Source organism: Leuresthes tenuis, unplaced genomic scaffold (assembly GCF_036924035.1).
Source record: "Leuresthes tenuis unplaced genomic scaffold, fLeuTen1.0.hap1 SCAF_23, whole genome shotgun sequence".
Lineage (NCBI taxonomy): Eukaryota > Metazoa > Chordata > Actinopteri > Atheriniformes > Atherinopsidae > Leuresthes > Leuresthes tenuis.
Window position 1 is genome coordinate 12,361,574 of NW_027325377.1, and position 22,778 is coordinate 12,384,351.

At 42.9% G+C, this 22,778-nt stretch overlaps 6 non-coding genes across 6 annotated transcripts; all 6 read right to left on the reverse strand.

Annotated features, from left to right (window-relative positions):
• Positions 1–5,749: 5,749 nt before the first annotated feature.
• LOC140283354 (U2 spliceosomal RNA) lies at positions 5,750–5,937 on the reverse strand. Its single transcript, XR_011910057.1, has one exon. It is a non-coding gene; the product is annotated as a U2 spliceosomal RNA (small nuclear RNA).
• A 298-nt stretch (positions 5,938–6,235) lies between these two features.
• On the reverse strand, positions 6,236–6,347 carry LOC140283552 (U5 spliceosomal RNA). Its single transcript, XR_011910147.1, has one exon. It is a non-coding gene; the product is annotated as a U5 spliceosomal RNA (small nuclear RNA).
• Positions 6,348–6,758: 411 nt separating this feature from the next.
• On the reverse strand, positions 6,759–6,949 carry LOC140283291 (U2 spliceosomal RNA). Its single transcript, XR_011910000.1, has one exon. It is a non-coding gene; the product is annotated as a U2 spliceosomal RNA (small nuclear RNA).
• Positions 6,950–14,298: 7,349 nt separating this feature from the next.
• On the reverse strand, positions 14,299–14,486 carry LOC140283340 (U2 spliceosomal RNA). The gene has a single exon (XR_011910045.1). It is a non-coding gene; the product is annotated as a U2 spliceosomal RNA (small nuclear RNA).
• A 275-nt stretch (positions 14,487–14,761) lies between these two features.
• LOC140283521 (U5 spliceosomal RNA) lies at positions 14,762–14,875 on the reverse strand. Its single transcript, XR_011910119.1, has one exon. It is a non-coding gene; the product is annotated as a U5 spliceosomal RNA (small nuclear RNA).
• A 411-nt stretch (positions 14,876–15,286) lies between these two features.
• LOC140283462 (U2 spliceosomal RNA) lies at positions 15,287–15,476 on the reverse strand. Its single transcript, XR_011910087.1, has one exon. It is a non-coding gene; the product is annotated as a U2 spliceosomal RNA (small nuclear RNA).
• Between the last annotated feature and the right edge of the window lie 7,302 nt (positions 15,477–22,778).

Consider the following 22,778-nt stretch of genomic DNA (forward strand, 5'->3'; position numbering starts at 1 on the left):
TAATTTATGTGCAATTATTAAAGACAGTAGAGGACAATCTCTCTCGTTGGAAGTCCTTACCTATATCACTTATGGGGAGAGTTACAACCATTAAAATGATGATACTACCAAAAGTTAACTATTTGTTCTCAATGATCCCCATAAAACCAACCTGCTACTTGGTTTAAGTCACTAGATTCATGCATCTCCAAATTTCCGTGGAAAAACAAACCACCACGTATTAGTTTAAAAACCCTACAGAAGACCAAGGACAGTGGTGGATTAGATTTACCTAATTTTCAGCACTATTCCTTAGCCAATAGGTTACGGTATATATCAAAATGGTTTAAACCTAGCCCAATAGATGAACATGGATAAATATAGAACAAGCATTGTGTGATAATCTGGAAATCTCTGACCTGCCACTTATTAGTCAAAACGTAAAAAATCACAAATGTTTCAAAAGCATTAACATCAGCACCTCTCTGACAGCCTGGTGGGAATTTCTTAAAATAACAAAGTCTTCACTTGTCCCGTGTAAGCTTACACCCATCTGGAACAATCCTGACATCCTGCAAAACAAAAAAATGCTAAACTTTACTCTGTGGAAGATCAAAGGAATCAAACATCTGGAACATATAATCCAAAATGGACATTTTATTTCATTTGATGAGCTCATATCACAACATGAGATAGGCAGCAATAAATTCCTAGAATATCAACAACTTAAGTCTATAATAACAAAGAAATATATCCTCCACCAACCAGACTTACAACTCCCGATTAGGGTAGCAGAATTTCTAAGCATCTGCACCCCAAAACTACTATCAAAAATATATAAATTATTGTCTAAGATAGATGACACAATGTCTCTACCGTCCTCAAAATGGGAGGCAGATTTATCCATCAGTTCTAGTCATAGCTTCTGGCCACAAATATGTTTGAACACCTTCAGAATGACTCAAAATCCTAATTTACAGCTCATACAATACAAAATTCTTCATAGAACACACTATACAGGACAAAGGATGTTCAGGATGGGTCTAACACACTCAAACATCTGCTCACATTGCACAGATAACACACCTGATGATTATGCACACGCTTTGTGGTTTTGTGCGCCTGTCCAGAAGTTCTGGCTTGAAGTCTGTGCGGACCTATCAACATGGCTAAAGTGTAGCATTCCTGCATGCCCCACACTGTGCATACTGGGTGACTTAGACAACATCAACGTGGAATTTAGCTTAGCACACATGATCCTCACAGTGTTATGTATAGCAAAGAAAACTATTCTCATGAACTGGAAAGCGAAGAACAATCTGTGTATTAACCAGTTTAGAAATTTTCTTTTAGATTATATTAGCATGGAAACAATGTCTGCCTCCTCAAAACATCAATTGGCTGAATTTAATTCTCTCTGGTCCCCTCTGATTAGCTTGATCACATAGTGTTGGTGGTGGGTTGCTGTCCCGTCGCTCTGGGCGGTTGGGTGTGTGCTGGGGGGGGCTGTGTGGCTTCGGGCGTCTGGTGGTCTCTCGGGTCGTGGGGACCGGGTTGGTCATTGCTGGGGGGGACTGTGTGTCGGGCTTGGAGGGCAGTTTTGGGGGCTTGCGGGTGGGGCTGTCTTGCGGTGTGGGGCGGGGTCCCTTAGGGGCCTTGGGGTGGTGGCTGCTGGCTCTGTACCGGGTGACCGGGCCGCTCTGGCGTGGGTGGTGGAGCTGGGCCTGGACCTGGTGGCTTGCCGCTGCCTTGCGCCCGGGGCGGGGCCCTGCCTGTGCCTGGGGGGTCTGGGTTGCCCTGGACATGCCACAATATGCGTGGGTTGGTGCAGATCCTGGTGCCGGCCTTGTTGCTCTGGGAACTCCAAGGTGTCCGCAGGTGGTTATTTTTTTTAGGGTGTTGGGGCGTGCGGTGAGGGGGAGGGGGTCTGTGTGGGGGTGTGCTTTTCCCCTGTTGGGGGGGGCCTGGGTGATGGTGGGTCTCGCTGCTGCGACTGGTGTGACCGGGTGATTTGTTTGTTTGTTTGTTTGATTTTTGTTGTTGTTTGTTTGTTTTTGTAGAGGTCCTCCGGGGTGGGGTTGGGTTGAGTGGGGTGGGGCGGGATGGGTTCCTTCTGGGGGTACAGTAGCTATGGGTGGACATTCACACCTTCTTGCAGCTGAACACCTCCTCTCCCGCATATGATTGTGTGCGGTTTGATATTCAAAAAATTTTCTTTCATGTTTTCTAGCAATTATTGATGGACATTGAGACCTTCTTGCAGCTAAACACCTCTGCTCCCGCTTTTGATGGTGTATAGTCGGGCTTTCGAGCCTTTTCTTCCCCGGTTTTTACAAATTATGGTTGGACATTTAGACCTTCTTGCAGCCGAAAACCTCCGTTCCCTCTTTTGATCATACATTGTCCGGCATTCGCACCTTTTCTTACCCGCTTTTTACAAACCATGGTCGGACTTTCACACCTTTTAGTAGCCAAACAACTCCGCTCCCGCTATTGATTGTGTACAGTCGGGTATTTTAACGTTTTCTTACCCGCTTTTTACCAATTATGGTCGGACATTCACACTTTCTTACAGCGGAACACCTCCGCTCCCTGTTTTGATCATTTATGGTCTGGCAATACTACCTTTTCTTACCCATTTTTGAGTAATTATGGCTGGACATTCACAGCTTCTTGCAGCCGAACACCTCTTCTCCTGCTTTTGATGATGAATGGTCCGGCATTCTTACCTTTTCAAACACATTTTTCAGCAATTATTGTCGGTCATTCACACCTTTCTCATCAGCTTTTTGCAAATTATGATCTGACATTCACACCTACTTGCAGCTGAACACCTCGGCTTCCGCTTTTGATGGTGTATATTTTGGCATTCGAACCTTTTCTTACCCGCTTTTTACAAACCATGGTCGGACTTTCACACCTTCTTTTAGCCGAACAACTCCGCTCCCGCTATTGATTGTGTAGAGTCGGGTATTTTAACCTTTTCTTACCCGCTTTTTACCAACTATGGTCGGACATTCACACCTTCTTGCAGCGAAACACCTCCGCTCCCTCTTTTGATTGTGTATGTTCGGTCATTCGAACCTTTTCTTACCCGCCTTTTACAAACTATGGTCGGACATTCAAACCTTCTTGTGGCCGAACACTTCCACTTCTGCTTTTGATGATGTATAGTTGGGCATTCACACCTTTTCTTACCCATTTTTCAGTAATTATTGGTGGACATTCAGACCTTCTTGCAGCTGAACACCTCCGCTCCCGCTTTTGATGGTGTATAGTCAGGCTTTCGAGGCTTTTCTTCAACGGTGTTTACAAATTATGGTTGGAAATTCAGACCTTGCAGCCGAACAACTCCGCTCCCTCTTTTGATCATACATTGTCGGGTATTCGCACCTTGTCTTACCCGCGTTTTACAAACCATGGTCGGACTTTCACACCTTCTTGTAGCCGAACAACTCCGCTCCCGCTATTGATTGTGTACAGTCGGGTTTTTTAACCTTTTCTTACCCGCTTTTTACCAACTATGGTCGGACATTCGCAGCATCTTACAGCGGAACACCTCCGCTCCCTCTTTTGATGGTGTATGTTCGGGCATTCGAAGTTTTTCTTACCCACTTTTTACAAACTATGGTCGGACATTCAAACCTTCTTGTAGCAGAACACATCCACTTCTTCTTTTGATGATGTATGGTTGGGCATTCGCACCTTTTGTTACCCATTTTTCAGGAATTATTGGTGGACATTCACACCTACTTGCAGTCGAACAGCTCTGCTCCCACTTTTGATTATGTTTGGTTGGATATTCGAACCTTTTCTTAACTGCTTTTTACAAACTTTGGTCGGATGTTCACACCTTCTTGCAGCCGAAAACCTCCACTCCCTCTTTTGATCATACTTTGTCGGGCATTCGCACCTTTTCTTACCCGCTTTTTACAAACTATGCTCGGACATTCAAACCTTCTTGTAGCCAAACACATCCACTCCTGCTTTTGTTGATGTATGGTTGGGCATTCGAACCTACTTGTTGCCCGCTTTTCATTAATTATGGGTGGACATTCACACCTTGTCGCAGCCAAACACCTCCGCTCCCTGTTTTGATCATGTATGGTTGGACATTCGCACCTTTTCTCACCCGCTTTTTGCAAACTATGGTCGGTCATTCACAGCTTCCTCTCCACCATACTTGTATGGTGGGATATTCACACCCACTTGCATCCGAAGATCTCCGCCCCCACTTTTGTTGATATTTAGTCGGTCATTCACACCTTACCCGTTTTCTTGCCGCCAAACACCTCTGATCTCACTTTTGATGATGTAAGATTGGGCATTCAGACCTTGCTTTTCCTGCTTTTCACCAACTATAGATGGACATTCACACCTTCTTGCAGCCGAACACTTCCGCTCCACCTTTTAGGTTTCCATCACACCTTTTTTTTCACCGCATTTTATAGATTATGGTCGGAAATTCTCAACCACTCATCCGAAGACCTCTCCTCCCGCTTTTGTTAATATATTTGAACTTTAGTCAGACATTCACACCTACTTGCCGCCGAACACCACCTCTCTAGCTTTTGATGATGTATGGTCCGGCATTCTTACCGTTTCTAACACATTTTTCAGCAATTATGGTAGGACATTCACACCTTCTTGCAGCTGAACACCTCCTCTCCCACTTATGATCATGTGCGGATTGATTTTCGAAAATTTTCTTTCATGTTTTCTAGCAATTAATGATGGACATTTAGACCTTCTTGCAGCTGAACACCTCCGCTCCCGCTTTTGATCATACATTGTCAGGCATTCGCACCTTGTCTTACCCGCTTTTTACAAACTTTAGTCAAACATTCACACCTTTTTGCAGCCGAACACAGTTTTTTGCAGCTGAATTTGGGCATTCGAACCTTTTCATACCCACTTTTTACCAAATATGGTCGGACATTCACACAGTCTTACAGCGGAACACCTCCGCTCCCTCTTTTGATGGTGTATGTTCGGGCATTCGAACCTTTTCTTACCCGCTTTTTACAAACTATGCTCAGACATACAAACCTTCTTGTAGCCGAACACATCCACTCCTGCTTTTGATGATGTATGGTTGGGCATTCGAACCTACTTGTTGCCCGCTTTTCATTAATTATGGGTGGACATTCACACCTTGTCGCAGCCAAACACCTCCGCTCCCTGTTTTGATCATGTATGGTTGGACATTCGCACCTTTTCTCACCCGCTTTTTGCAAACTATGGTCGGCCATTCACAGCTTCCTCTCCACCATACTTGTATGGTGGGATATTCACACCCACTTGCATCCGAAGACCTCCGCCCTCACTTTTGTTGATATTTAGTCGGTCATTCGCACCTTACCCGCTTTTGGCAAACTATCGCCTTCTTGCAGCCAAAAACCTCTGATCTCGCTTTTGATGATGTAAGGTTGGGCATTCAGACCTTGCTTCACCTGCTTTTCACCAAATATAGTCGGACATTCACACCTTCTTGCAGCCGAACACTTCCGCTCCACCTTTTAGTTTTCTCTGGGGCATTCACACCTTTTTTTTCAACGCATTTTATAAAAACACCACAGGAACACCGTATTGAGGCTTTGTTCTGACCGCTCATTCGGTTCGCGTTTCTTTCAAGCAATTCTCCTGGTTAGCCCGCACTCGGCTCGCTCCCAGAGCCGTGTTAAAGTCTACTTCGCATTCACTCTCTTTTCTCAGCAGACTAAAAGAAACTTCCATCCTGCACCGCTGTTTGCTTTTTCACAAGAGCAGAGGAGAGCGCACCGTTCCCAGCGGCACTGCAGTACCGGGTCGATGCTTGGAGTGAACGGAGCAAGCTCCTTTTTCAAATCCTATTGATAAAAATCCATTTAATATGTAGTCCTTGCATAGACATATCACATATTAAACTGATAAAAACAGATACTACACTTGATCTTAGCCAAAAGGCCGAGAAGCAATATCTGTCCACTGGTTCACGTCCGAGGGCCCTTCCTGGCACAATGCGCACTTGTAGCGGTGTTCTTTTTATGGCCATAGTGTCACTTTGCACCTCCACCCACCCGCTGCACTGAGCACTCTTCAACCCTTTTAAATGGTATAACTTTACACTACCGCACGCTCCAGCGAGCACCATTCAAGCAACAACTTTGCACTCCAGCTTTGAACATCGGCACAGTCGCAACAAGTAAGGCGACTCTACTCAGAGAAGTCACTCTGCACAGTAACAAGATTTCTTTTGCACAGACAGAAAGGGCTTCACCCGCAAAGGTAAAGCCTGCCAAAAATAGAAACAATTCATTAGTGCTGCTCTCCACGGAAGTCTTTAGTAAAAGGCGAAAGACGTACATTATGAAGAGAAACCAGAGTACGATTATCCATCACTGCGGGAGCAGGGCATCAGGCTAGTTGGCATAGCCACCTTCCCCATGGTGAGCTTTGCTTGGTTGAGACGCTTGCCCCCCCCCCTTGCTCCTCGGCTGACCAAGTAGGAACAATCGGGCCCTATTCGATGGCTGCCTTGTCTTTTACTCTGTGCAAAAGACAAGGCAGCCACAAACAACATGGGAACACCGTATTGAGGCTTTGTTCTGACCGCTCATTCGGTGTCGCGTTTCTTTCAAGCAATTCTCCCGGTTAGCCCGCACTCGGCTCGCTCCCAGAGCCGTGTTAAAGTCTGCTTCGCATTCACTCTCTTTTCTCAGCAGATTAAAAGAAAGTTTCATCTTGGGCTCCCTGAAACTTCCATCCTGCACCACTGTTTGCTTTTACACAAGAGCAGAGGAGAGCGCACCGTTCCCAGCGGTACTGGAGTACCGGGTCGATGCTTGGAGTGAACGGAGCAAGCTCCTTTTTCAACTCCTATTGATAAAAATCCATTTAATATGTAGTCCTCGCATAGAGGACATATCAGACATTAAACTGATAAGAACAGATACTACACTTGATCTTAGCCAAAAGGCCGAGAAGCGATAACTGTCCACTGGTTCACGTCCGAGGGCCCTTCCTGGCACAATGGGCACTTGTAGCAGTGTTCTTTTTATGGCCATAGTGTCACTTTGCACCTCCGCCCACCCGCTGCACTGAGCTCTCTTCAGCCCTTTTAAATGGTATAACTTTACACTACCGCATGCTCCAGCGAGCACCATTCAAGCAACAACTTTGCACTCCAGCTTCGAACATCGGCACAGTCGCAACAAGTAAGGCGACTCTACTCAGAGAAGTCACTCTGCACAGTAACAAGATTTCTTTTGCACAGACAGAAAGGGCTTCATCCACAAAGGTAAAGCCTGCCAAAAATAGAAACAACTCATTAGTGCTGCTCAACGTTGTACTTTGCAGTAAAAGAAAGAGCAAATCTAAAGTTTCAGGAATCCGAGAATAAGCTTACTTTCTTCTTTCTTCTTCACGATTTAGGATTTTTCTATAAAATGAATTCCTTCACTCAAACTAAATTAAAACTGCTAAACCGCTAATCTGTTAAATGCAAGGCAGATGTCAAATTCACCGAAATAGGATCTAAGGGTATTTGGCCAATCGAGCTGTAGCAGCTTCGGTAAAAGAGTATAAGTTGAAGAGTTTGTGAATAAAGGTGTGCGCACACATAGTGAGTTGTAGGAAAATAGGCAGGGAGCAATGCCGGCTGGGGTATATGTTCTTGTATGTTGTCTGACTGTTTGATTTGAATATGTTGTGTAAGTGTCCTGTTGAATGTTACATGTTTGGGCTTTGACACGCTTCACTGTGGTTGTTAACTGTGTGGTGTGTCCTGAAATGTTATATGTTTGGGCTGTGTGACATGCTTAATGCTTTTCAGTAGCAACCCACTTATTCATATATAGCAACTGACAACATAAGAAGTCCGGACATCTTTGATAGTAGTTGTAGAAGTATCCTTATTGATAATAGATAAACTAATTCATAGTGATAGAACAGTAGATGAACAGGTGCCTGCACATGTCTCATGAAAATAAAATGGGTGTATGATTGCTGACGGCAGAGCAATACTGCCAAACTTATGAGTTCTTGTGGCAAACTTGATTCAGTGTCTTGACGTGTATACGCTGTTTCGCTGACTTGTCACAAGAAACAAAGTGTGTTTGATAAGATCCGACCATTTTATTACGGGAGGATCAGTATGTATGGATTCTGATGTGACTGATAAACCCATTCGTATCTTAAGCATAATCTAATACGTGAGACAACGCCCTGGCACACAATCAAAAAAAAAAAAAGAGAGAGCGGTTTTGTGTCCCCACAGTCCATAATGTAGAAAAGAGAGAAAAAAGCCTTTCTGATTTGGTGTGTGTGCTCACAGTGCAGAGTGTAGAGAAAAGAGAGAAAAGAAAGCCGTTTTGGTGTCACGGGAGTTGTGACTTAAACACACACATTTCTGAATTGAGAAAGGAAATTATTTTAGAGGAAGCACTAGAGTTTAGATCCCACATTTGTTGATAGGCACTCATTTAATTTTTCTTTTAAACAGTTTTAAAGTGAATACTAACTGAGAAATGAAAAAGGTGAAGAGTTTAGAAGCTTGGTTCAAGAGCAAAACTTGGTTTATGATCAGCTGAGTCTCTAAACAGAACAGCAAAGGGCTTCATCGAACATTTAAAAAAGATTCAGATTGTTAGAATATCCAGAATTTATAGAAATGGTGGTGATTACTCTTATTTTCTAGAATGGAAATAACTGCACCATGTCTGTTTTATGAATTTAAGGGGCTAAAAAGTTTTGTTCTCGTTTTTCTATGATTAACCGAATGTATGTGAGAGTCCAAACAGACAGAAGGGTTACGGCCGAGCGCTGGACCTTCCAAAAAAGATGAGACAGGCTGGACCCGTGCCATACTAGTTAAGACCTGCCTGTGGATAACAGGTTCTTTAAACTCTCACAAACTCACACACGTTCGCACACATACACCCATACACACACACATTCTTGAACTTGCTGCAAGATTAAACCTTTGCATTAACTGACTCCAGCAACTCTGAGTCTCATTGAGAGACTTTTCTCAACAATTGGGTCCTCAAACCAGATCTCAACGTTTTTTCCGCTGTCCAGGGTCGGAGCTGAAACCGTGCACGGGGGAGTCCAGTACTCCTAATGAAAGACCCCCTGCTGAATTGCGGTAATTAGGGGCCAGTGTCCACTGAAAGGGGGAAAAAGGGACGAGATCGTACTTTTGAATCAATGGCCAGAAGCCATTGGCAGTGCAGGCATCAACAATAATGGTGTTATTTCACCCATTAACACTTAAGGTACCTCATGCAGTGGCTGTGATATGGTTACTTAACAAAATATCTTTACCAGACATCTCTCCTACATAACAGTTCTTCTTTCACAGCCACACCTTGTTGTCGAGAGATGTGCTACACTTAATCCATCCACACTGCTACCTACCCCACAGATGGAAAGCCTCATGATTGCATGTCAGAAATAACCATCAGTGTTTTACCCAGGCCAGACTTAACTGATATACGTTATGAAAATGCAGAAATAACTATATTTATTCAACAGGTCAAGCAAAAAACCCTGATGGCACAAATGCTACAGGATTTACAGTAGTAACAAAAACTGAAGTTTTCTTAAAACAACCACTACCAAAAAATTACTCTGTTCAAGCGGTCGAATTGGTAGCTTTAACTGAAGCTTGTAAATTAAATAACAAAAAGGTTGTTAACGTTTACACTGACAGTCAGTATGCTAAGTGTGACCAAATTTCATCTGCAGAGGCAAAAGTTTGCAAAGCATGGAGATCTGTGAGGGAGTCTTCTGCCTGCAAAGAGAGGGAAGCGAAAACAGGAAAAGATTTAGCTGCTTGCTTAGCTGCAGCATCAGCTCTGGCATTGCCACAAGCAACAGGATCGTCTGAGTTAGTGTGAGCCGCACACTTACAGACCGAGATTGCTGTAGGCAAAAGGATCGCATCAAGAAGATCAGAAACCTGCTTGGAGTTCAGAATAGTTTTACCATCTGATTTAAGGAAATGCCTGTGTTTCCACAGCGCACCAAAGTCATGAACAACACCAAAAGCATATCTGGAATCTGTGTAAATAGTGACTTACCAGCTGCCAACTTACAAGCTTCAGTAAGTGCAATAAGCTCAGTAGTTTGAGCAGAGAAATGTTTAGGAAGAGAACCAGACAACAAAGTGTCATGTGAAGAACATACTGCAAACCAAACACAGTTAGTACCTGTGGCTGGATCACGCAAAGCTGATCCATCTACAAAAAGAATCATGTCAGAGTTTGGAAGAGGAGTCTCTAAAAGATCAGGTCGGGGTGTACAAACTTGTTCCAAAACAGCTTCACAGTCATGAGGCTCCCCATCCTCAGGAGTTGGAAGCAAAGTAGCAGGATTCAGAACAGTACAACGTTTAACAGTGACATTTGGCATATCACAGAGGTGTATCTGAGCCAACGAGCAGTTGAAAGATGTGAAGTTTTCTGCTCGAGAAGAATAAAGGCAACAGCATGAGGAACCAAAACAGTCAAATTAGCGTAGCCCACAATATCTTGGGAGGCCAGGACAGCTTTCTCTGCAGCTGCAACAGCACGAAGACAACCAGGCAGGCCTGCAGCCACAGAGTCCAGTTTTGCTGAGAAATGAGCCACTGGCCTTTGCCTGCCCCATGTTCCTGCATAAGAACAGATGTCATACAACCATGCTTCTCATCAACTGCCTGTATGAAAGGTTTATGAGGATCTGGAATGCCAAGTGTTGGTGCTGTTTGAAGAGCCAGCTTAAGCTGACTAAAGGCTGATTCAGCCTCAGGAGTCCATGGAACACGATCAGCTGACTGGAGGCCTTTACCATGGATAAGAGCACCTAAGAGAGCTTCGAGAAAAGAGTAGTTAGGAATAAAGTTCCTGCAGTAAGATGTTATACCTAAGAATGACATAAGCTGTTTTTTAGTAACCGGTTTAGGAATGATCTGAACTGCAGCAACACGTTTAGGAGAAAGTGAGCGCCCATCCTTAGAAATCACATGACCCAAAAAGGTGACTTCGTCCTGTACAAACTGTAAATTAGAAACGCTGGCTTTATGGCCATAAGAAGGAAGATGTTTCAACAGATTCACTGTCTTTTTCACACTGTTGTTTAGATGGACTACATAAAAGGATGTCATCCACATACTGCAAAAGAGCAGAGCCTGTGGTTGATTGAAGTTAATCCAGACTAGCTTTGAGGGCAGCATTGTAAATAGTGGGACTTTCACAGTACCCCTGGCATAACCGGGTAAAAGTCCAAGATCTCCCTTCAAACTAAAAAGCAAACCAAAATGGGCTATCAGGGTGCACTGGCGACAAGTCAACCACTGAGAAAAACTGTGCATCTGATGTAATTTGAGACAAAATAGTGTGTGGGTTGGGCACAGTAGGAGCATGTGGCTGAACTGCAGCATTCACCGCTTGGAGGTCCTGTACAAAACGCCATTCATCTGGCTGGCCAGCATCTTTAATCTTTTTAACAGGAAACAATGGAGTAAGCACAGGTGAATTTTCAAAAGGAACAATAACGCCTGTTTTCTGAAAAGATTGAAAAACAAGTTTAATCCCTTTAATTGCTTCAGGCTTAAAAGGGTATTGTTTTTTACATGGACAAAAGTCTGATTTAGGGGTGACAATTACTGGTTCACAGCCTTTTATCAACCCCACATCATATTTGCTCTTAGCCCAAAGATCATTGGGCACTTCAGCCAACATGGGTATCGAAGACAAATCTGTTTCAGATAAAAAACATGCTTCAAAATGTGATTCTGTGGTAGGAATTAAGTCCACAGTTCTTTGACAATGCATTGTTCTCAAAAATGTTTTTTTGTACGCTGACAATCGTTCAGAAAACATCAAATTTGGATCAGCAGGTGAAACGGTCCACTCCATTTCTCTCTGACATGTAGCAACAAACTCTCCCACACCTTGTCACTGCCAGTGTGTACGTTTGGCCAAGGAAATGTGAGGGCGAGTACCACAAACATTAAAAAAATCGAAGTGCTCTGGAGTGAGCGACACAGCCAATAAAGTAGGCGCACATATTTTTTCACTTCTTCTCATAGTCATTGTCAGGCCCCAAAGAAATGTGTGATGTGCAGTGCAAATCAGTAGGTTGCATGAAATCAGAAAGGGGTGAAACTAACGCTTTTGCTTCTTCCACTAGTTGTTGTGAAAAAGGAGAGCTGGGAAGTTTCCACTCATAAGCATATGTAAGTGCCGATGAATCAAACTGCACTGCTGTGAAAACTTTGTCAGACTGTAACATAACCTTAACACCCTCTGGTGTAGAAGTTAAAATAATGCCTAATTTACACATGAGATCACAGCCCATCAGGTTAATGGGACACAACTCTGATAACAAAAATGAGTGTTTGAAGGAGAGCTCATCGGGAGTGACAACACGCAATGGGCATTGTCATTTTCTCCTTCACAACCTGGCCTGATGCAGACATAGAGTAAACGTGGTTTCCACTTAACTTTGGAGGACAATCAAACTCCCCTGACGTCACTACTGATGAACATAATTTCCTATATTCTGAGAGAAATATCTTTGCTCTAGGACGGAAATAGCATGCAAAACTTTACTACGTGAATCACAGTCGGCAAGCGTTTCTTCACTACACAGAGCAGGAAAAATGTGTGAGTGTGTTTATGCTATCACCCATTAGTGGAGGCTCCGCTGCCGCGTGACGTCCAGAACCTGCCTCCCACCCTCAGTCAGCCTTTGGCCAAATTTCATCACTTTTCAGCTGTGGACAGTCCTTCTTCCAGTGTCCAGTCTGGCCACAGTAAAAACAAATATTCGGATCATAGCTCTGGCGTGGCCCATTTCGACCTCCTCTCCCACACGTCCACGTCTTCGACTTCGGCCTCGTCCTCTGTTTACACACACTGCGTAATACATGGTCATGGCTGCCAAATGCAGCTCCTTTTCACACTTGTCCCTTTTGGTTGTCTTACGTGTCTCAACTTGGTTCTGAGCATGGCGAGCATATCGGCGAACGTCAGCCAAACGAGGACCCTCATACCATCCCACGTAAATGTTCTTTACTTCAGTGGCGACATCTGGCATGAGGCCTTTAATTATTGCATCGCAAACTGTGGCCTTCTCTCAGCCAAACACCTCTGATCTCGCTTTTCATGATGTAAGGTTGGGCATGCAGACCTTGCTTCACCTGCTTTTCACTAAATATAGTCGGACATTCACACCTTCTTGCAGCCGAACACTTCCGCTCCACCTTTTAGTGTTCTATCACACCTTTTTTTTCACCGCATTTTATAGATTATGGTTGGAAATTCTAAACCACTCTCATCCGAAGACCTCTCCTCCCGCTTTTGATCATAGATTGTCAGGCATTCGCACCTTGTCTTACCCGCTTTTTACAAAATTTAGTCGAACATTCACACCTTTTTGCAGCCGAACACAGTTTTTTGCAGCCGAATTTGGGCATTCGAACCTTTTCATACCCACTTTTTACCAACTATGGTCGGACATTCACACCGTCTTACAGCGGAACACCTCCGCTCCCTCTTTTGATGGTGTATGTTCGGGCATTCGAACCTTTTCTTACCCGCTTTTGACAAACTATGCTTGGACATTCAAACCTTCTTGTAGCCGAACACATCCACTCCTGCTTTTGATGATGTATGGTTGGGCATTCGAACCTACTTGTTGCCCGCTTTTCATTAATTATGGGTGGACATTCACACCTTGTCGCAGCCAAACACCTCCGCTCCCTGTTTTGATCATGTATGGTTGGACATTCGCACCTTTTCTCACCCGCTTTTTGCAAACTATGGTCGGCCATTCACAGCTTCCTCTCCACCATACTTGTATGGTGGGATATTCACACCCACTTGCATCCGAAGACCTCTGCCCCCACTTTTGTTGATATTTAGCCGATCATTCGCACCTTACCCGCTTTTGGCAAACTATGGCCTTCTTGCAGCCAAAAACCTCTGATCTCGCTTTTGATGATGTAAGGTTGGGCATTCAGACCTTGCTTCACCTGCTTTTCACCAAATATAGTCGGACATTCACACCTTCTTGCAGCCGAACACTTCCGCTCCACCTTTTAGTTTTCTATGGGGCATTCACACCTTTTTTTACACCGCATTTTATAAAAACACCACAGGAACACCGTATTGAGGCTTTGTTCTGACCGCTCATTCGGTGTCGCGTTTCTTTCAAGCAATTCTCCTGGTTAGCCCGCACTCGGCTCGCTCCCAGAGCCGTGTTAAAGTCTGCTTCGCATTCACTCTCTTTTCTCAGCAGATTAAAGAAACTTCCATCCTGCACCGCTGTTTGCTTTTTCACAAGAGCAGAGGAGAGCGCACCGTTCCCAGCGGCACTGCAGTACCGGGTCGATGCTTGGAGTGAACGGAGCAAGCTCCTTTTTCAACTCCTATTGATAAAAATCCATTTAATATGTAGTCCTTGCATAGACATATCACATATTAAACTGATAAGTACAGATACTACACTTGATCTTAGCCAAAAGGCCGAGAAGCGATAACTGTCCACTGGTTCACGTCCGAGGGCCCTTCCTGGCACAATGCGCACTTGTAGCGGTGTTCGTTTTATGGCCATAGTGTCACTTTGCACCTCCGCCCACCCGCTGCACTGAGCACTCTTCAACCCTTTTAAATGGTATAACTTTACACTACCGCACGCTCCAGCGAGCACCATTCAAGCAACATCGGCACAGTCGCAACAAGTAAGGCGACTCTACTCAGAGAAGTCACTCTGCACAGTAACAAGATTTCTTTTGCACAGACAGAAAGGGCTTCACCCGCAAAGGTAAAGCCTGCCAAAAATAGAAACAATTCATTAGTGCTGCTCTCCACGGAAGTCTTTAGTAAAAGGCGAAAGACTTGTACATTATGAAGAGAAACCAGTGTATGATTATCCATCACTGCGGGAGCAGGGCATCAGGCTAGTTGGCATAGCCACCTTCCCCATGGTGAGCTTTGCTTGGTTGAGACGCTTGCTCCCCCCCCTTGCTCCTCGGCTGACCAAGTAGGAACAATCGGGCCCTATTCGATGGCTGCCTTGTCTTTTACTCTGTGCAAAAGACAAGGCAGCCACAAACAACACGGGAACACCGTATTGAGGCTTTGATCTGACTGCTCATTCGGTGTCGCGTTTCTTTCAAGCAATTCTCCCGGTTAGCCCGCACTCGGCTCGCTCCCAGAGCCGTGTTAAAGTCTGCTTCGCATTCACTCTCTTTTATCAGCAGATTAAAAGAAAGTTTCATCTTAGGCTCCCTGAAACTTCCATCCTGCACCGCTGTTTGCTTTTTCACAAGAGCAGAGGAGAGCGCACCGTTCCCAGCGGCACTGCAGTACCGGGTCGATGCTTGGAGTGAACGGAGCAAGCTCCTTTTTCAACTCCTATTGATAAAAATCCATTTAATATGTAGTCTCGCATAGAGGACATATCAGACATTAAACTGATAAGAACAGATACTACACTTGATCTTAGCCAAAAGGCCGAGAAGCGATAACTGTCCACTGGTTCACGTCCGAGGGCCCTTCCTGGCACAATGCGCACTTGTAGCGGTGTTCTTTTTATGGCCATAGTGTCACTTTGCACCTCCGCCCACCCGCTGCACTGAGCACTCTTCAGCCCTTTTAAATGGTATAACTTTACACTACCACACGCTCCAGCGAGCACCATTCAAGCAACAACTTTGCACTCCAGCTTCGAACATCGGCACAGTCGCAACAAGTAAGGCGACTCTACTCAGAGAAGTCACTCTGCACAGTAACAAGATTTCTTTTGCACAGACAGAAAGGGCTTCATCCGCAAAGGTAAAGCCTGCCAAAAATAGAAACAACTCATTAGTGCTGCTCAACGTTGTACTTTGCAGTAAAAGAAAGAGCAAATCTAAAGTTTCAGGAATCCGAGAATAAGCTTACTTTCATGAGTTCTTCACGATTTCGGATTTTGCTATAAAATGAATTCCTTCACTCAAACTAAATTAAAACTGCTAAACCGCTAATCTGTTACATACAAGGCAGATGTCAAATTCACCGAAATAGGATCTAAGGGTATTTGGCCAATCGAGCTGTAGCAGCTTCGGTAAAAGAGTATAAGTTGAAGAGTTTGTGAATAAAGGTGTGCGCATACATAGTTAGTTGTAGGAAAATAGGCAGGGAGCAATGCCGGCTGGGGTATATGTTCTTGTATGTTGTCTGACTGTTTGATTTGAATGTGTTGTGTAAGTGTCCTGAAATGTTATATGTTTGGGCTGTGTGACATGCTTAATGCTTTTCAGTAGCAACCCACTTATTCATATATAGCAACTGACAACATAAGAAGTCCGGACATACTTTGATAGTAGTTGTAGAAGTATCCTTATTGATAATAGATAAACTAATTCATAGTGATAGAACAGTAGATGAACAGGTGCCTGCACATGTCTCATGAAAATAAAATGGGTGTATGATTGCTGACGGCAGAGCAATACTGCCAAACTTATGAGTTCTTTTGGCAAACTTGATTCAGTGTCTTGACGTGTATACGCTGTTTCGCTGACTTGTCACAAGAAACAAAGTGTGTTTGATAAGATCCGACCATTTTATTACGGGAGGATCAGTATGTATGGATTCTGATGTGACTGATAAACCCATTCGTATCTTAAGCATAATCTAATACGTGAGACAACGCCCTGGCACACAATCAAAAAAAAAAAGAGAGAGAGCGGTTTTGTGTCCCCACAGTCCATAATGTAGAAAAGAGAGAAAAAAGCCTTTCTGATTTGGTGTGTGTGCTCACAGTGCAGAGTGTAGAGAAAAGAGAGAAAAGAAAGCCGTTTTGGTGTCACGGGTGTTGTGACTTACACACACACATTTCTGAATTGAGAAAGGAAATTATTTTAGAGGAAGCACTAGAGTTTAGATCCCACATTTGTTGATAGGCATTCATTTAATTTTTCTTTTAATCAGTTTTAAAGTGAATACTAACTGAGAAATGAAAAAGGTGAAGAGTTTAGAAGCTTGGTTCAAGAGCAAAACTTGGTTTATGATCAGCTGAGTCTCTAAACAGAACAGCAAAGGGCTTCATCGAACATTTAAAAAAGATTCAGATTGTTAGAATATCCAGAATTTATAGGAATGGTGGTGATTACTCTTATTTTCTAGAATGGAAATAACTGCACCATGTCTGTTTTATGAATTTAAGGGGCTAAAAAGTTTTGTTCTCGTTTTTCTATGATTAACCGAATGTATGTGAGAGTCCAAACAGACAGAAGGGTTACGGCCGAGCGCTGGACCTTCCAAAAAAGATGAGACAGGCTGGACCTGTGCCATACTAGTTAAGACCTGCCTGTGGATAACAGGTTCATTAAACTCTCACATACACAAACTCACACACGTTCGCACACATACACCCATTCACACACACATTCTTGAACTTGCTGCAAGATTAAACATTTGCATTAACTGACTCCAGCAACTCTGAGTCTCATTGAGAGACTTTTCTCAACAATTGGGTCCTCAAACCAGATCTCAACGTTTTTTCCGCTTTCCAGGGTCGGAGCTGAAACCATGCACGGGGGAGTCCAGTACTCCTAATGAAAGACCCCCTGCTGAATTGCGGTAATTAGGGGCAAGTGTCCACTGAAAGGGGGAAACAGGGACGAGATCGTACTTTTGAATCAATGGCCAGAAGCCATTGGCAGTGCAGGCATCAACAATAATGGTGTTATTTCACCCATTAACACTTAAGGTACCTCATGCAGTGGCTGTGATATGGTTACTTAACAAAATATCTTTACCAGACATCTCTCCTACATAACAGTTCTTCTTTCACAGCCACACCTTGTTGTCGAGAGATGTGCTACACTTAATCCATCCACACTGCTACCTACCCCACAGATGGAAAGCCTCATGATTGCATGTCAGAAATAACCATCAGTGTTTTACCCAGGCCAGACTTAACTGATATACGTTATGAAAATGCAGAAATAACTATATTTATTCAACAGGTCAAGCAAAAAACCCTGATGGCACAAATGCTACAGGATTTGCAGTAGTAACAGAAACTGAAGTTTTCTTAAAACACCAACTACCAAAAAATTACTCTGTTCAAGCAGTCGAATTGGTAGCTTTAACTGAAGCTTGTAAATTAAATAACAAAAAGGTTGTTAACGTTTACACTGACAGTCAGTATGCCTTCTCAACTGTACATGTGTTAACACAGCATTGGAAAAACAGGTATGTTGACATCCACAGCTAAATGTATAAACTACAAATATTTTAGCATTATTAGATGTTATTCAATTGCCATCTACAATAGACTCGTATGAATGACCGGAAGGAAAACCATACTGCCAAAGAATTTGTTTGAATATGCTGCAGTATTGAGCCACGGACCATGTCATGTCTCAACAGGAGGGATGGAAGCAATAATGAACAAGGTTTTTACAGCATAATATAATTATTGAATTTTTTTTTTTAGAATAAATAAATGAATAAAGTTTTGTCTAGCAGGTCAAATATGTGCAAAATACATTCCACAGGGCAATCTAAGACCAAAACGAAGATAATTCCCTAAGCCAGTGTATCTTTTTCAACATATTTGTTTGTATTTCATTATTTCATTATTGTGTAGATTTCATTGAACTAAATTAATGTTAAGGGAAACGATTCTGCTCAGTGACAACAGAGGTTTTTACCAAATGGTCTGAAATATTTCCATGTGCACAAGCAGATGCACTCTCAGTAGCAAAATCACGCGTAAAATAACTCATTTCTAGATTTGAAATTCCTGAAAAGATCTTCAGTGATAATTTGACACACTTTGTAAACTATGTCATCTCACTGATGGCAAAGAACTTAAAATAGATCTTAGAAACCACTGTGATATAGAAGGTTTCGCTAACACATTGGAATTGTTTTACTATTTACATATGCATGTGCAGTGAAGAATTGCTTGCTGCTGATAAATGCAAAGAAGAACAGCTTACACATAGATGCTCACATATAGGCTGCTGAATGCAATGAAGACCTGCTTATCCAGTAAAGTTCAATGTCAATGTGTAATATTCAATTAGGATTTGCAAAACAGTGAAGTTAAACAATGAATGGGTCCATAGTCGGTATGAGAAGACTACAGGAATATTTACCTGGGTGTACGTTCAAACAGAGATGAGAAAATTGCGATAAATTATTGTTTGTTTGTTTGTTAGTATGTATATGAATGTTATGTGTATAAACTGTGTTGAGTTGTAGTTACTCAGTAGTGTCTCAGTGAAACAACCGACGGGGGAAACCTTGCGGTGACAACAAAAGCAGTGTTTTACTGATCAGTCAAGTTGCTCCAGTGTACTCCATACAAACTGGTTGGCTACTGAAGGGATAGAAAATGGGGAATACTTGTTTTAAAGCAAACAAGGAATTAGATGGGAAAAATACATGTTTTAACGGGACCCAGACAATATTATATAGATGTCGCCACTGAAGTAAAGAACATTTACGTGGGATGGTGTGAGGGTCCTCGTTTGGCTGACGTTCGCCGATATGCTCGCCATGCTCAGAACCAAGTTGAGACGCGTAAGACAACCAAAAGGGACAAGTGTGAAAAGGAGCTGCATGTGGCAACCATGACCATGTATTACGCAGTTGGTGTAAACAGAGGACGAGGCCGAAGTCGAAGACGTGGACGTGTGGGAGAGGAGCCACGCCAGAGCTATGATCCGAATATTTGTTTTTACTGTGGCCAGACTGGACACTGGAAGAAGGACTGTCCACAGCTAAAAAGTGATGAAATTGGGCAAAAGGCTGACTGAGGGTGGGAGGCAGGTTCTGGACGTCACGCGGCAGCGGAGCCTCCACTAATGGGTGATAGCACAAACACACTCACACATTTTTCCTGCTCTGTGTAGTGAAGAAACGCTTGCCGACTGTGATTCACGTAGTAAAGTTTTGCATGCTAGTTCCGTCCTAGAGCAAAGATATTTCTCTCAGAATATAGGAACATGTTCATCAGTAGTGATGTCAGGGGAGTTTGATTGTCCTCCAAAGTTAAGTGGAAACCACGTTTACTGTATGTCTGCATCAGGCCAGGTTGTGAAGGAGAAAATGACAATGCCCATTGCGTGTTTTCACTCCCGATGAGCTCTCCTTCAAACACTCAATTTTGTTATCAGAGTTGTGTCCCATTAACCTGATGGGCTGTGATCTCATGTGTAAATTAGGCATTATTTTAACTTCTACACCAGAGGGTGTTAAGGTTATGTTACAGCCTGACAAAGTTTTCACAGCAGTGCAGTTTGATTCATCGGCACTTACATATGCTTATGAGTGGAAACTTCCCAGCTCTCCTTTTTCACAACAACTAGTGGAAGAAGCAAAAGCGTTAGTTTCACCCCTTTCTGATTTCATGCAACCTACTGATTTGCACTGCACATCACACATTTCTTTGGGGCCTGACAATGACTATGAGAAGAAGTGAAAAAATATGTGCGCCTACTTTATTGGCTGTGTCGCTCACTCCAGAGCATTTCGATTTTTTTAATGTTTGTGGTACTCGCCCTCACATTTCCTTGGCCAAACGTACACACTGGCAGTGACAAGGTGTGGGAGAGTTTGTTGCTACATGTCAGAAAGAAATGGAGTGGACTGTTTCACCTGCTGATCCAAATTTGATGTTTTCTGAACGATTGTCAGCATACAAAAAAACATTTTTGAGTACAATGCATTGTCAAAGAACTGTGGACTTAATTCCTACCACAGAATCACATTTCGAAGCATGTTTTTTATCTGAAACAGATTTGTCTTCGATACCCATGTTGGCTGAAGTGCCCAATGATCTTTGGGCTAAGAGCAAATATGATGTGGGGTTGATAAAAGGCTGTGAACCAGTAATTGTCACCCCTAAATCAGACTTTTGTCCATGTAAAAAACAATACCCTTTTAAGCCTGAAGCAATTAAAGGGATTAAACCTGTTTTTCAATCTTTTCAGAAAACAGGCGTTATTGTTCCTTTTGAAAATTCACCTGTGCTTACTCCATTGTTTCCTGTTAAAAAGATTAAAGATGCTGGCCAGCCAGATGAATGGCGTTTTGTACAGGACCTCCAAGCGGTGAATGCTGCAGTTCAGCCACATGCTCCTACTGTGCCCAACCCACACACTATTTTGTCTCAAATTACATCAGATGCACAGTTTTTCTCAGTGGTTGACTTGTCGCCAGTGCACCCTGATAGCCCATTTTGGTTTGCTTTTTAGTTTGAAGGGAGATCTTGGACTTTTACCCGGTTATGCCAGGGGTACTGTGAAAGTCCCACTATTTACAATGCTGCCCTCAAAGCTAGTCTGGATTAACTTCAATCAACCACAGGCTCTGCTCTTTTGCAGTATGTGGATGACATCATTTTATGTAGTCCATCTAAACAACAGTGTGAAAAAGACCAAATGACTCAAATAACTTTCTTGCTTTCAAAATTTTTCCTCTAGTGACGCTGACTTAGAGAGGGATGAAGATAATCATGTTTAATTGTTCATGTTTTGATTGTTTATCATTGGACCCTTTATTACTATGATGCCTGCATTTTAAACTCACGTTGTGTGCAAATGCAGGCTGATGTTTTACAGATAAAGTTATTATTTTCCTTGTTTCTTTTGGGTTGATTAATATAATGGTATTATTATAATCAAAAGGGAGGAATGTAATGGAAAATAATTCTTATATGCATTGTATTGAGTGTTACTGTGTATAACCTGCAAATGACCGAGCTGCAAGGTACCACCCTGCCCTGTTTTCTTAAATTCCTCTTTACAATGGTGGGCTTGTTATAATGAGATAGCTGCACTTTAGGGGGGACAGGGTTAGGCTGGTATTTACGAGTGTGTCTGGGTAACCTCAACTGATGGTTGGGGAGGAAAGTTAGAAGAACAATCAATTATACCCAAAAACAAATGACGTGATGAGCGGGCAATATAACTGTGTGTTTTTGCTTCAGTGGTCAGAGCAACTCTGTATTCTGTACTGTGTTGTTCTCTCTTGCAAGATATTATTATTAAAGTCTCTTATCTCCTCACAAGAAAATAACTGACTCCCCAAATGCAAGTGTCAGGACAAATGATCAAACTTCTCCAAGCTTCAGTCTGCAGAGAAGTACAAGACAGGGTTGCTCACTTTCTCCCTCACTTTTTGCTATTTTCATCAAACCTTTAGCAGCTGCTATCAGACAAGATAGAAATATTAAAGACATCCAACCCCAAAATATTGAGCATAAAATAAGTCTTTATGCTGATGATGTATTACTTTTCCTTCAGAACTCACAGACGTCTCTCACTCACGATCACACTCATAAATAAATTCTCAGCACTTTCTGACTACTCTATCAATTGGTCTAAGACCACAGTTCTGCCCATTAACTGTAGGGTCCAGAATATACCTGCGATCACTTTACAGTCAGGAAAGATTAGATATTTAGGCATAAACATTTCCTCCAGGCTCTCAGAGCTAACAAAGCTAATTTATGTGCAATTATTAAAGACAGTAGAGGACAATCTCTCTCGTTGGAAGTCCTTACCTATATCACTTATGGGGAGAGTTACAACCATTAAAATGATGATACTACCAAAAGTTAACTATTTGTTCTCAATGATCCCCATAAAACCAACCTGCTACTTGGTTTAAGTCACTAGATTCATGCATCTCCAAATTTCCGTGGAAAAACAAACCACCACGTATTAGTTTAAAAACCCTACAGAAGACCAAGGACAGTGGTGGATTAGATTTACCTAATTTTCAGCACTATTCCTTAGCCAATAGGTTACGGTATATATCAAAATG